Consider the following 13,196-nt stretch of genomic DNA (forward strand, 5'->3'; position numbering starts at 1 on the left):
TATATTGATCAATGTCATCACTTTTTGATGTATTTTGCTGAAACCTAAAGCCCTTTTGAGGATTTGTGCCTGTACTAATACCTGTGTCCCCCCACCTTTGAAATAAAAAAATATACCCCTGGATTTAATAGCTCTAAATGATTTATTAGTAGCCTACATATCACTTTGTCCTCTGGCCTGGGATATTTTGGCACGACTTACATCTCTAAACAGATAAAAAGGAATTTCTAATGTTCAAAGGAATTTCCATAATTTAAATAATCTAAATAAGGCACCAACTTTGCTGTCATAAGTTTTGTAATCAGACCAGAGTAAAAAGATATAACATATATTAAATTAATAGCTTACAACCGAATCAATCTAAAGACCTGAATATTTTGGCATTAACTATAATTAATTAATTTTTCTTTTTTTATCACTGCTTAATGTACCTCTCTGATCCATTAACAATCCTGTATATGTTTCCACACTTGATTAGTACAGCCTGGATGCTTAAATGATTAATGCACTTTTCACTGCTGTCCAGCAGAGGGTGATGTAACTTCAATCACAAACGAAAACAGTTAAAGGGAGTTCAGTATCCCTCTTCTGAAATACACTTTAGTTAAACACAGAACAGGGATTTTAATTAATATTTCACTAACTAATGTCCAGTAACATTGACAACAGACATTTTAAATTCCTAGTGGTTTGGCAAAAGAGAAACATTAACACTGTCCTAAGGTTTGGACTTTATTATGTAGGCCTACCTGCCAAATTATGGAGGATGGAAAAATAAATACATAAACTCAAAAAATAAGTAAATAAATATGCCATTAAATGTACCAAAAATAATATTTGAAATATACGTAGGCATTAATTAATTGATAAAATGTGACAAAAAATCATATTTCTGTTTTAATTTGCTTCTTTATTTATTTGCCTTTGTATTAGTTCCCCTATCTATCTATTCTTCTATTTAATTTTCCCTTTTATTTATTTAGTGATTTATTTTTATTAACTTTTAAATGTATTTATTTTTGCATTTATTTTAATTTATTTATTGAAAATGTATATATTCATTATTAAATTGTATTTATTTATTTCAGCATGATTTTACTTTTGCATTTCCCCCCTATTTATTTCCCCAAACTTATTTATTTCTTTATTCTTTTCTTTATACATTTTTTTTTTTTTTTTTTACATTTCTTTATGCATTTCTGCCTCATTATGCAAATGAGGGGGCTGTCACTCAACGTGTGTCATGGGGTCTTTTCATGTCATGTCATTTATTAAGTTCAGATATAAAGTGTGAGCTGAATAAACTGACTACTGTTAAACGTGATACAAAACATCTGCTGTCCTCAGACTAATGCCCCCGCAACACTCAACTGTAGGTGCTAAGATCTGCTCTCAGCTGCTTTTAATTCTCAGAAAATCTATTTTAAGAAAGAAATACAAAGAATAAAATGCCATTATTTCACACAATCAGACCACTGACAGTAAATGGAGACTTGCTTGCAACGCAGAATGTTAATTTATCTATCAAACTGTCACTATTTCCTGCGAAAGTCTCCTTTTATTGCTGACAGTATAGCTTTAAGATTTGACGTCTATGACATGTGTGAATTTGGTTTGAGGATGGATTCTCCTGTGAGCTTTCACTGTCTCTCAGCATCAAGCGTATAGTGTTGTAGGTTTGCGAGGGGGCGGCTTGTGACGACACCGCTGTGAGTGTGAGGAAAGCTGCTGCTGAGCGCAAGAAGTGGGTGCAGAGGTGTACGGTGTGGTTTTAGAAGGGAGCCCTGTGATGTCAAGTATTGTTGTATGTGTGTGTGCGTGTAGGGGGGAGCATGTACAGAGCTGTCACATTAGATTCACTCGGGGTAGGACGACAGTGTAGGTGTGTGTGAGAGTGAGGCTGCCGTTGGTGGCGTGACGGCGTCAGGATCCCGGGCGAGAGGTGGGACTCCAGAGTGATGTCGCTTGTGCGTGGGAAGATGCTTGAGCTGATGATGGTCCTGGTATTTGGGGTTTGTGCAGAGCCCCTGTGACCTTTTGTATCGTGGTGATATAGGAAGGTCAAAGACAATATAGGATCATTAACATACATTTAAGCAAATCTATAAAAATTAGCATTAGAAATACATTACATGGACACCCAAACATGACACCTACATGTGATTGTTGGGTATTAATATGCTACAGCCTCCACTTTCTGGTTTCAGGCTTTCCACCAGATATTGGAACCCAGCTGCGGGGGTTTGTCCGTTAAATATGAAGCTACAGCCATGGAGACGGTTAGCTTAGCTTAACATAAATACTGGTGACAGTCAGAAACAGCTAGCCTGGCTCTGTCCAAAGGTTAGAAAATAAGCTTTGCAGCACCCCTAACGCTCTCTAACTAACATGTTATATCCTGTTTGTTTCACACACACAAAAACCGAAGTGGAGTCGATCTTCTCATCTAATTTACGGCAAGAATGAGGATAAGCATATATCCCGAAATGTTGAACTATTCCTTTAATTGAAACTAAGGTAAAAAACAGCCCTGTGCCAAAGTATGTGGGGATACTTTTGGCCATATAGTTTATGATGTTGATGTAAGTTAAGTTAAAGGGCGGGTCCGTTATATATATATAGAGAGAGAGATCTTTTTGAGGTTTTTACATCATAATAACATTTATAACATTACAATTTTGGTTTACAGTATGTTTCAGCGTCAAAATGCTATTTTCCCAAGCCTTTCCGAAAACGTTTTCCCATGTGACCTGACGTAGGTTTCTACATTATGACGCTGCTACATGTACAATATATATACATCCTTATAGTTGGTGTATTAACATTAGTTGGAGGTAAAATTACTGTTTTTGTGAATGTAGTCTGGTGGCTTTAAAGACCCCCGTCGGAAAGGGCTGTCTGATGGCGAGGCAAAGTGGTGAAAATAGCGTACACTTAAACTGATATTGATTTTTTTTAGGTGGATAAAATACGTTTTTCTGCTGCTCCCGTCCACAGCAGCTCGACCTCGCCGTCAGACAGCTTGGCAGTATGTAAGTCTGGGAGCAAGGGAAACAATCTGATGGTCAAAATTAAGATGCAGCACCAAACAAAACAAACAAAATAACGCCTCAGTCTATTTCCAGACCTACTGGAGGCCATTGCATCAGTATTAAGGGCAGTCTGACATTTTTAGGGGAGAATGTTCCTAAATATCACCGACACATCTCACACAGATTGAAAAAAGATTTGCCGGGGCAGCCACAAACTTGCCCTGTATATTCCTGCGTTTACACCCACAATAGTTGGTAATCATAAAAAGAATCCCTTAGCTTCCCTCATCTGCCAAGTTTCTGTTCGTGAGTACAGATTTAGCCGACTGGTCCAACCAGACCTATGACTTCACTAACGCAGCATTCCTACAGTCGCTCTGAAATTCCAGTGTTCCTGACTGGTTGTATGGTGTATTTTTGCTGGGCTGCACGTTGGATTAGCCTGAAAGTGATGCGGGTACTTTTCCTAAAACGCTGGTTCCTCCTTGCTCTCTGTGTGTGCGTGTGTTACACAAAGTATATACATGACAGACAGGAAGATGGAGGCTTAAACAGAAAAAGTGGAACTGACAATAGAAAATATTGGTGGAACATACAGACCTCTCTCTCTCTCTCTCTATTTGTGTATTTAACCTGTCACACAGTATGTTGACATGTGGCTGCTTATGAAAAAGGGAAATACAGTAACTGACGAGACAACACTGTAGTGTCTGTTATGATGAGAGGCAACGCTATCAAGTTCTGTTATCTGACGTGTACATAAAAAGGCAGACAGCCGTAGGCTAGCTACAGAAACTGTGAAGTTGAGAAAATAAGGGTCTGAAGTTTGAAGGCAATTAATCCAAAGTGTGCAATAGTTACATATGTAGAAGCCTAAACCCTTTTAAAACTTTATTTAGGATGATTGTATTAGTCTGAAATCAGATAGGCCAACTGTAACATTTTTCTCTATTTTGATTACATTTAGCTACTGCCTTACATATGTGGTATAACAAACTCAATTACTAAGATGTCGGAGCATCATTCATTTTTCAATTGTAGGAAAAGCGTTAGTGGATTAGCTTTAGCTAGGGCTGGCTGTGATTCCACTTCAGCTGGTTAAAGCTAGTTGGAGTGCTGTCACTGCGGTTAGTTTTCACCTCTTTTTTGTAGTTCGTGCAAATTTTACATACTGTTTTTTCCCCCGAAAATGATACATTTCTATGGCATATTAATTTTACATGGAAAACAGAAGTAAAAAATCAGCTCAATATAGTGCTGCAGGAATGAGTCATAAAACCTGGTAATGAGTTAGCATTTTTTAACTTCCGGTTCCCTCGTCTCCATGCCGATGTTTTTTTTAAATGGGTTTTTGTTAGGGCTGTCAATCGATTAAAAATGTTTAATCGCATGATTGTCCGTAGTTAATCGTGACTAATCGCACATTTTTTTTATCTGTTCAAAATGTACCTTAAAGGGAGATTTGTCAAGTATTTAATGCTCTTATCAACATGGGAGTGGACAAATATGCTGTTTTATGCAAATGTATATATATATATATATATATATATATATATTTATTATTGGAAGTCAATTAACACAAAACAATGACACATATTGTCCAGAAACCCTCACAGGTACTGCATTTAGCATAAAAAATATCCTCAAATCATAACATGGCAAACTGCAGCCCAACAGGCAACAACAGCTGTCAGTGTGTCAGTGTGCTGACTTGACTATGACTTGCTCCAAACTGCATGTGATTATCATAAAGTGGGCATGTCTGTAAAGGGGAGACTCGTGGGTACCCATAGAGCCCATTTTCATTCACATATCTTGAGGTCAGAGGTCAAGGAACCCCTTTGAAAATGGCCATGCCAGTTTTTTCTCTGCAAAATGGAGCATAAATTTGGAGCGTTATTTATCCTCCTTCGCGACAAGCAAGTATAACATGGTTGGCACCCATGGATTCCTTAGGTTTTTCTAGTTTCATACGATACCAGTATCTTCACTCTAGTTTCAAAACTGCTGCTACAACCTTAAAAAAATCGCTTGTTGCATTAAATTAATTTACATTAACGCGTTATTGTGTTAACTTAGCCCTCGATGCCTGAAAAAAGGTCTGTGGTTAACACAAGCTTAAGAGATTTTAATATTTTATTCTAGCACTCTGTTCTGACAAAATATGTAGTTCCTGTATTTTGGCTTTATAGGGCGCTGTATATCAGAGCTGAATAAATGACAGCAGTGTTTTCTCTGCATCTTCCTGTCCCCTTAACCACATCAGCATACATAAACAGAGCATGGTTACTCACTTGAGTCACTAACCTTTAGTACAAGATCTATATAAAAACAATGACATACTGTATACCTGCTGAACACACAGGTATACACTCATAGATATAAAAACGTACGCTACGCTGTTCTGGTCAAACATTCACAGTAAAAGCTTGGTGGGATTTTCCCTGCTCTGAAACATGAGTTAGGTCTTGCATGAGGAGCCTTTCTAGCTGCACATAAGGTACAATACCTATAATTAAAATGTGCTGCAGGAAGTTTGCAAATTGTAGGATCAGGGAAATTGCTCTCAGAGAATGGAAGTAATAACTGCTCTCTATATTTCATAGAGAGGTCTTGGCTGAGTGATCTTATATAGGTGGAAAAGATGACTATATGTGTTTATGACATTGTTTGGGCTTCATTGCATGAGTTGATTCAGAAGAAAGACCTTTCTAAAAACCTATTAAAAAGGTGAATTTATCATGCAGACTGACATGATAAAGTTAGAACATATTCACTGAATTTAAAAACAATTAAAGCTGCAAGCAGTGATGATTGCACCTTCCTGCACGTCGGGGTAACTGGCGGGACACCGATCAACGCAACCAGGCACAATGAAACTGGAACTCTGATGAGTGCAGTGACGCCTTCCACAAGACTCTCCGACAAACGGTTCATGAGTTATGAAAGGGGGCGTGACTAATGTATATGGGGCGGTGATGAGTCTAGGACAAATGTTTTTTAACTTTTCATCCTTAAGGTGATAAGATGGTCCTGACCAAATTTCAAGTCGATCTGATTAAATCTTAAGGAGGAGTTCGTTACAGTACACGGCCTATAAAACGCGAAAAATGGGTGAAAATCGCACATTGAATTCGAAATGGCTGACTTCCTGTTGGATTTTGGGCATACCTCCAAGAGGCTTTTTTGTGCGTCTCCACATGTTACATCCGTCTGCCAAATTTCATACATGTAGGTGAAACCAGAACGAGGGGCGCAATTCTTCCAACTATCTAGGGGGCGCTAGCGAGCCATTTTGCAACACCCGAGCCCGAGACCATTAAAATATCAAATTTTTCACCGCATCTGATAAGTGTGCCAAGTTTAACAACTTTTTGAGCATGTAAAGGCCGTCAAAAATGCGATTCACATGTGAAAAATAAAAAGAAGAATTCCTACAGTTTCAATAGCGCCTTTGCTGGCCCGACGTTGTCGGTGCTCGGGCCCTAATAACAATTTAGTAAATTCTATGGTGCAGATATTGAGTTATCCTCATTCTGGTGTATGTTATAGCAACATCATGAAAAGCAGGAGGTCAAGAATCCCTCATTTCAGCAAGAAATTTGCATACAATAAGAAGAAAATGCTGTTTATCTTCATATTTATGGTTATATGTAGTAATATGAAACCACAGATAGTCTGATTTGATACTTTAATGTGAATATGCACATACAATTGACATCAAACTCAATGTATGTGTGTGATAAGTGGATAGATATCATTGAAATCTAACTTTCTACTATCAGTTCTGCATGCATTCACTTCTGTGAGTGCACTGCTGTTTGAACGCATCAACTACGCGCCTGCCCTGTGGTAACCTCGGCTCTAATTTGGTGAGATAATGGCGCGTTCATTCAGGTGAAGTGTGCCCGGATGCCAGTGTTGTCAGCAACCATTTGCAGTGAAAGAGCGTCACAGGAAGGGGAGAGAGAGAGAGAGAGAGAGGGGGGGAGCTGAGGGAAGGAGGTGGAGACAGAGCAGCAGAGGAGGGGCATTACTGGAAATAGGTGGCTAAACAGGTCTAGCTCGCCTTTTCCAGGACATGGTTAGGAAATACTGAAAGACACACACACTGCACCTCGTGTCTAGTGCAAAGTCTCTGTATGTGTGCACAGAAAGACAAACAAGGCTGCACGCACAACATACAGTACATGTGTGTGCACACACACACTCATGCATAGTTTGTATTGTGTCCAGCTCCTTGCAGAAGTGAAATATCATGACTGTCGAAGAATTACTTCATGGTTGTCTATGTGTCATTGAGGACATTTGGTCCTTTTATTATTTACCAACAAGCTGAATTTGATGTTGCAATTCCTTGTTTCATTACACAGCCCTGTACAAGTTGTGCATTTTTTTTAGTCTGAATGAGTCAGCGCTGGGTCACACCTAAACATTGGAACCCAGGGTTAACATCTTCAGGATGCTGTTTTAGTAATAAACCAGAAAATAACCTGAGTCTGGGTTTCTGGGCTAAATGTTGGGCTAAATTCCATGTTGCAAGCCTGAAAAAGATTTGTAAGCATGTAGTTTGTAAAGCTGTATAAAGCCAAGCGGCTGCTAGACCACGAGAGGCCAATGTGTCCATTCCAGATACATTTTCTGAATCTACACATCAGCAGGGTTCCTCATTGAGACTTGTTGCCCCCTCTTTATGTGATAAAGTTAAACCCAGTGGGCAACTGAAAAGTGAAGCCAATGCTGAAATGTCTTAATATTGCATTCGTCCTAATAGCCAGCAAGGGGCGACTCCTCTGGTTGCAAAAAGAAGTCTGTTTGTATAGAAGTCTATGAGAAAATGATATATTATCAGGTCCTAAAAGTTGTAAAATGCACTAATAGCTGAATCCAGAGTTTTTTTCCTTCCTCCGTTCATGTGAATGAGACCCAGACCGAGGCTGGAGCGAGGCCTGGGAGGTGGAGTTGTCATGTTGTCCATCTTTATATACAGTCTGTGGTCAAACGTGGGATTTATAGCTTGTTGTGGAGTTCTGACCAAAAAAACTTGCCAATGCTGTAAACTTCTCTAGGGATATTGTGATTTCATAACCACCATTTGGGGCTAAGGTCATTTAAGTTTAGTTTCAGAAGACTGCATGCATCTAAATAAAAAATACTGTAGATTCAATTGAGAGAGCAATAGTAAAAATGCTGCAAATGAGTTGGGACCAGAGAATGAAAACCAAAAGCCTGTGAGCGGATTGTTGACAGTATCCTGTGTGCTGAGGTTAAATCAGGGTTCACTGTGGTTCCTCACAACGAGACAGGAAGGAAGCTACATACAGCATTACATCTCCCAATACACGAGAAAACAAACATCTCAGGTGTAATAAACCCTGGATTCCTTGGTAATGACGCTGCAGGACACACTGCTTGTAAAGTACCTTGGTGATATCGTAAACAGACTTTTTCAAGAAATGAGATTATAATCAACATCCATCGATTGTGATGAAAATGTGTATGACGCTGATGTAAATACGAAACTGTACAACAAATTCACAGAGTCAGTATTGTAGATATGACTCAAAGTATGCCAAGGCTAAGATCATTGATTTCTAATCTGTTGACATTAAGGGCCATGAGGTGAAAACAGAAAAGTGCAGCCCAAATGCTGCTAGCGGGTCTGCAGGGATGTTAACTCTGTCGATCCACCACTTTGGTCCAGAATGAAATATCTCTAAATTGTAACCATCTTACACCTGGTAGACATTAATATACTGTATTAGCATCGTCATTGTGGGCACGGTAGCTGATATTAGTATTTCATGTAGAGTGACATGCAAACCAAAAAATGTATTTATGATGGCCAGTGTTGTGCAAAAACAACAGAAGACGACATTCAGACTCTCCCATCCCAGATATTATCTAATGTAACTCTTAACAAAGGCATGTGATAGATTATCATCTGCATAGTGTGCTCCAGGGATGACGGATCTTTGTAGGCCAACCGGGAAGTTAGCGTCGGATTATTGCAGAAAATAAACTCGGTGGCAAACAAACGTTTATGATTCTTACACGTTTTGTTCAGCAAGATAATCTCCACAAATGAACGCCACTTTTATGATTTTTGAAGTGTGAATGCAATCACCGGAAGTAAAAAGCTAACGTTAGGCTATAAATGAACTACACAACGGTCGCATGAATGCAACACACCGAGTCTGTAAAAGGTGGATGAGTCGGCGTGATGACGTTTAGTAGTCTCATTTAGCCACTTGTTTGCAACCGCCTTTTTTAAGACACATAAAGGCTTCAAAATTCACTATTGCGTTGTATTTTTTATGTCGTAGAACAAAACGTTAAAATCTCTTTATTTCAGACATCTAACCAAAAACCTATTCAAAAAACCCATTGACTTCCAGACGAAGGAACCAGAAGTGCTAAAATACTAACTAATTTCCTGGTATAAGGCCCTCATTCCTGCAGCACTCTATTTGGTTGCAAACATGAGCAAATTAGATACAAATAAAAAGGTGGGTTGATTGATTTCAAGTCCTGTAAGGTGCATTATAACCCTACATTTAATAAGAGGAATTTAAGAAGGTCATCTGTAGAAAGCTGTTAGATTCTTATCTGCAAAAGATCATAAGGAGAAATACTCATCTTGGAAACTACGTGAGTAATTGAAAGAAACAGTCCTTTAGAAGTTTACTATTAATCAGTGAACTCTTACTAAAAGCAAAAGTGTCTGCATTCATTACATTTTAATATTAAAGGTGCTATTGATAACATCCACTAAATGTCTCATTCTCCCTCCCCCGTTCCATTGCATTTGCTATACTTTATCCGTTTTTTCCACACTAACCGATGACACAGAGATACCTCGTAATACCAACGTTGTTTAACTATTGGCTCACCAACCTTGTTAGAAGCGGGAACCAAACGTCAGATATCTTCCACAGAGATAAACAAAACTTTTTAAATGATTTATTCACAATTATATATATATATTTTTTTTCCAGGAAAAGCCATACTTTTATTTGGCACCTTTCTAAAGGCTCTGTAGATGTATTATTATTATTTTAACATATTAGTCTATATAAAAATATTATCAATAAGGCCTTTAACTACATTTTGTATAAATAAAATTAAAGGCACAATGAGTAGGATTTTCCGAAAAAAAACAATGTATGCACTCATACAAAAATAATCCCTCTCAATCATCATTTATGACCCACTAGAAGTGTGTGGCGATGTTTGTATCTGCAGAGACCATGCCCTCTATTTTTTTAATTTTGCCGATTTCGGGACGTTTTTGGGCGTCATACTTTACGAAAACGTAGCAACCAGGTAACCAGATTGCATCCAAGAGGAAGCTACGAAAATGGTGGACATACAGTATATAGCAAGGCGAGTGGCAAGTGGACAAAGCTCGTTCCAAAACGAGAGTGAATCTGCGGTTGGCTTTCACCCGCTGGCGCACCGCAACCCTCGTTGAGCCGAGGAGGAGGAGGGGCCTACTTTGTATGTTGTGTTTTCAAACTGCAACTGACAAATCCTACTCATTGTGCCTTTCATAAATCAAGTATTTTGACTTATAATTTGGTATAAGCCACAATACAGTATATGGTTTTTGAAGTTATAAGTTGAAAAGAGAGCAACATAGATGTTTAAAAGTCTTTGAGCCAAACACTGTGTCCACTTGCTCAACATGGCATTGCACAACAGTGGTGACTGTAATAATAGTCACTGCATTTCCTTTATTGTGCAACTGGTCACTTCTAAATTTGAGCATATTCTGTGCACAACCCTGATCATTGTGAATAAAACTCTGTTACATAAAGAGAATTTTCTCAGACACCAGTAGGCATAATATGCAGTATGTTGTATGTTCAAGCCATCATGAACACATTGAACTAGTTACACAAAATGTTACTGTGACTGACCAGGAGTGGGAGTATAATGAGTGTCCAGGATTTAGTGAGCACATTTGATTAAATGCCAAACAAATAGTTTATTTGTCTGAGAGTTAGATGAGTAAATCAACACCACTCTTATAAATATCGGCTCTGCCTGAAGGTAACATAATTTGCCTTCCAGCACCTCTAAAGACCACTAATTAACACATTTTATCTAATTTGTTTAATCTGTTAAAAAAATGAATAAAGTATACGCAAGTTAAGTTCTTTGCAGACCAAGTTTATTTTTAATCAGTCTGAAAAAAAATGCTCAGAAACCTTGCACACTGACTCCGATGCATTTTACTATTCTATTCGTTGCGAAAATTCGCAACACAAGAGAAAACTGAATTAATTATGTGGGTGCGATGGATAGCGCTAGTCCCAAACGGGGCTAATGAATGAATGGCATTAGCAAAAAACTATCATTTAGCTGCCTAGAGCACAATCACTAATCTTTCCTACATCCTTTGTTTTGCAACCATCCCAGATTCCAAGCTGTTCTGCAACACCTGCCGCGATCTATCTTTAGGATCCGCATCTCTGTATTCTTTACTTTGTTTATCGTTAAGTGCTTTGTGCTGGGAGGAATGAATCAGTTTATCAAATGCCATTTTGGATGATGACGTTTGCACGGAGGGTGGCTCTGAGTGGTCCAACAACCCTCTTTTGCCTTTTGATGGATGTGAAGAAACGCAGAAAATCAAACTTATTCCGAAAAATTTAATGACGGACGAAAGTTTCTGAGTTGGTGTGTAAACATGATTGACACGTGATGTCGTATTTATTTTTAAATGTGCGACAATTTCAGACGAAAAATAAGGACTTGGTGTGCAAAGGCCTTTAGTCAGATTTTGTTAGCTCCAGACTTGAGCCATGTTAGCTATTTCCCTCTGCTTCCAGTGTTTATGCTAAGATAACTTAGCAGTCTCTTCGCTGTAGCTTCATATCGATCTTGTAGTCTAACTCTCGGCAAGAAAGTGATTGAGCGCATTTCCAAAAATGTTGAACTATCTTAAAGCCATAAATAACACACACAACGTACATTGTAGCCTACGACACGTTTCAGTTTGACATGGGGTTATGATGTGCCACACTATTTTTTGGTTCAGTCTCTAGCTTAGTCTGGAATTTTTTCACGTTGTTTTGTCTGAGAAGATCAAAATCATGATGAAAGGTTAAGTGAGTTAAAGTTCAGTGTAGCTCAAACTGAAAGTACAAAGTCATGTGGCTCAGTCTACTCATCGTCTTGTTGTTGAGACGTGCGTTAGTCAGAGTCACGAAGACGTGCTCACCGTCACGCTATCTACTCATTATCATCTCTACCAGAGAAAAGTATTTATCTCACCTCATGGCCATAGCTGTCATGTCTATCAGATCATTGAAGGGTTGTGTCCTTACACACAAATAGTGAAGCTCTTACGAGAGGGTCAAAGTTAAACATTGACCTTGAATGGTTAAGGTTAAGCATCGACCTCGACCAGCGACCTGATTGAAGCCCCAGTGCGTAATCCTGTAGCTTCTTGCTCTATTAATTGATGATGTCTTTAGGTCGCTCGACACAGCTGCACTTCAAAACATAAGCTAGGAGGACATTTAACAAAGTTTGGGAGCATATACTTTAAAAAGTCTAACCATGACCATGGAAAATACTCGATTCTGATTGGCTGGCAGGTGTCAAATTAACCACTCTTCTAAATCATTACTCTAGTTATATTAAACCACAGGTAACCGTAGTAACAACACTGATGCTTTATTGTGTTACATGTTAACTCTAACAAACTTGATTGAGGTTGACAATAAGGACAACATTTATATTGCCATAAATATCGGAGCATTACTTTATTATTGATTTGATACGATATAATTCAAAATCACACAGCAGTGTTTGGCTGTAACAAAATTCTGTTGTTCCAACATCTTGAGATATATATATATATATATATATATATAAATATATAAAGAACCAGCTGCCGCATGGTTAGCTCAGCTTAGCTTGAAGACTGGAAACTTCAAGCGTATAAATAGCACCACATTACAAAGACATTCGTGTGTCATGAGGACGCATTTTAGGCTTTTCGCGTGTCTTTTGTACGCCACGCAAAACTACGGTAACGTCTGCAGTTAGGTTTGGCAACAAAACCACTTAGTTAGGTTTAGGAATAATGTCATGGTTGTGCTTAAAGTAAGTACGTAAACTAAGTAAAATACGTACGGAAAGCTACATACG

The sequence above is a fragment of the Sebastes umbrosus genome, chromosome 10 (genome assembly GCF_015220745.1).
Source record: "Sebastes umbrosus isolate fSebUmb1 chromosome 10, fSebUmb1.pri, whole genome shotgun sequence".
NCBI classification, from domain to species: Eukaryota; Metazoa; Chordata; class Actinopteri; order Perciformes; family Sebastidae; genus Sebastes; species Sebastes umbrosus.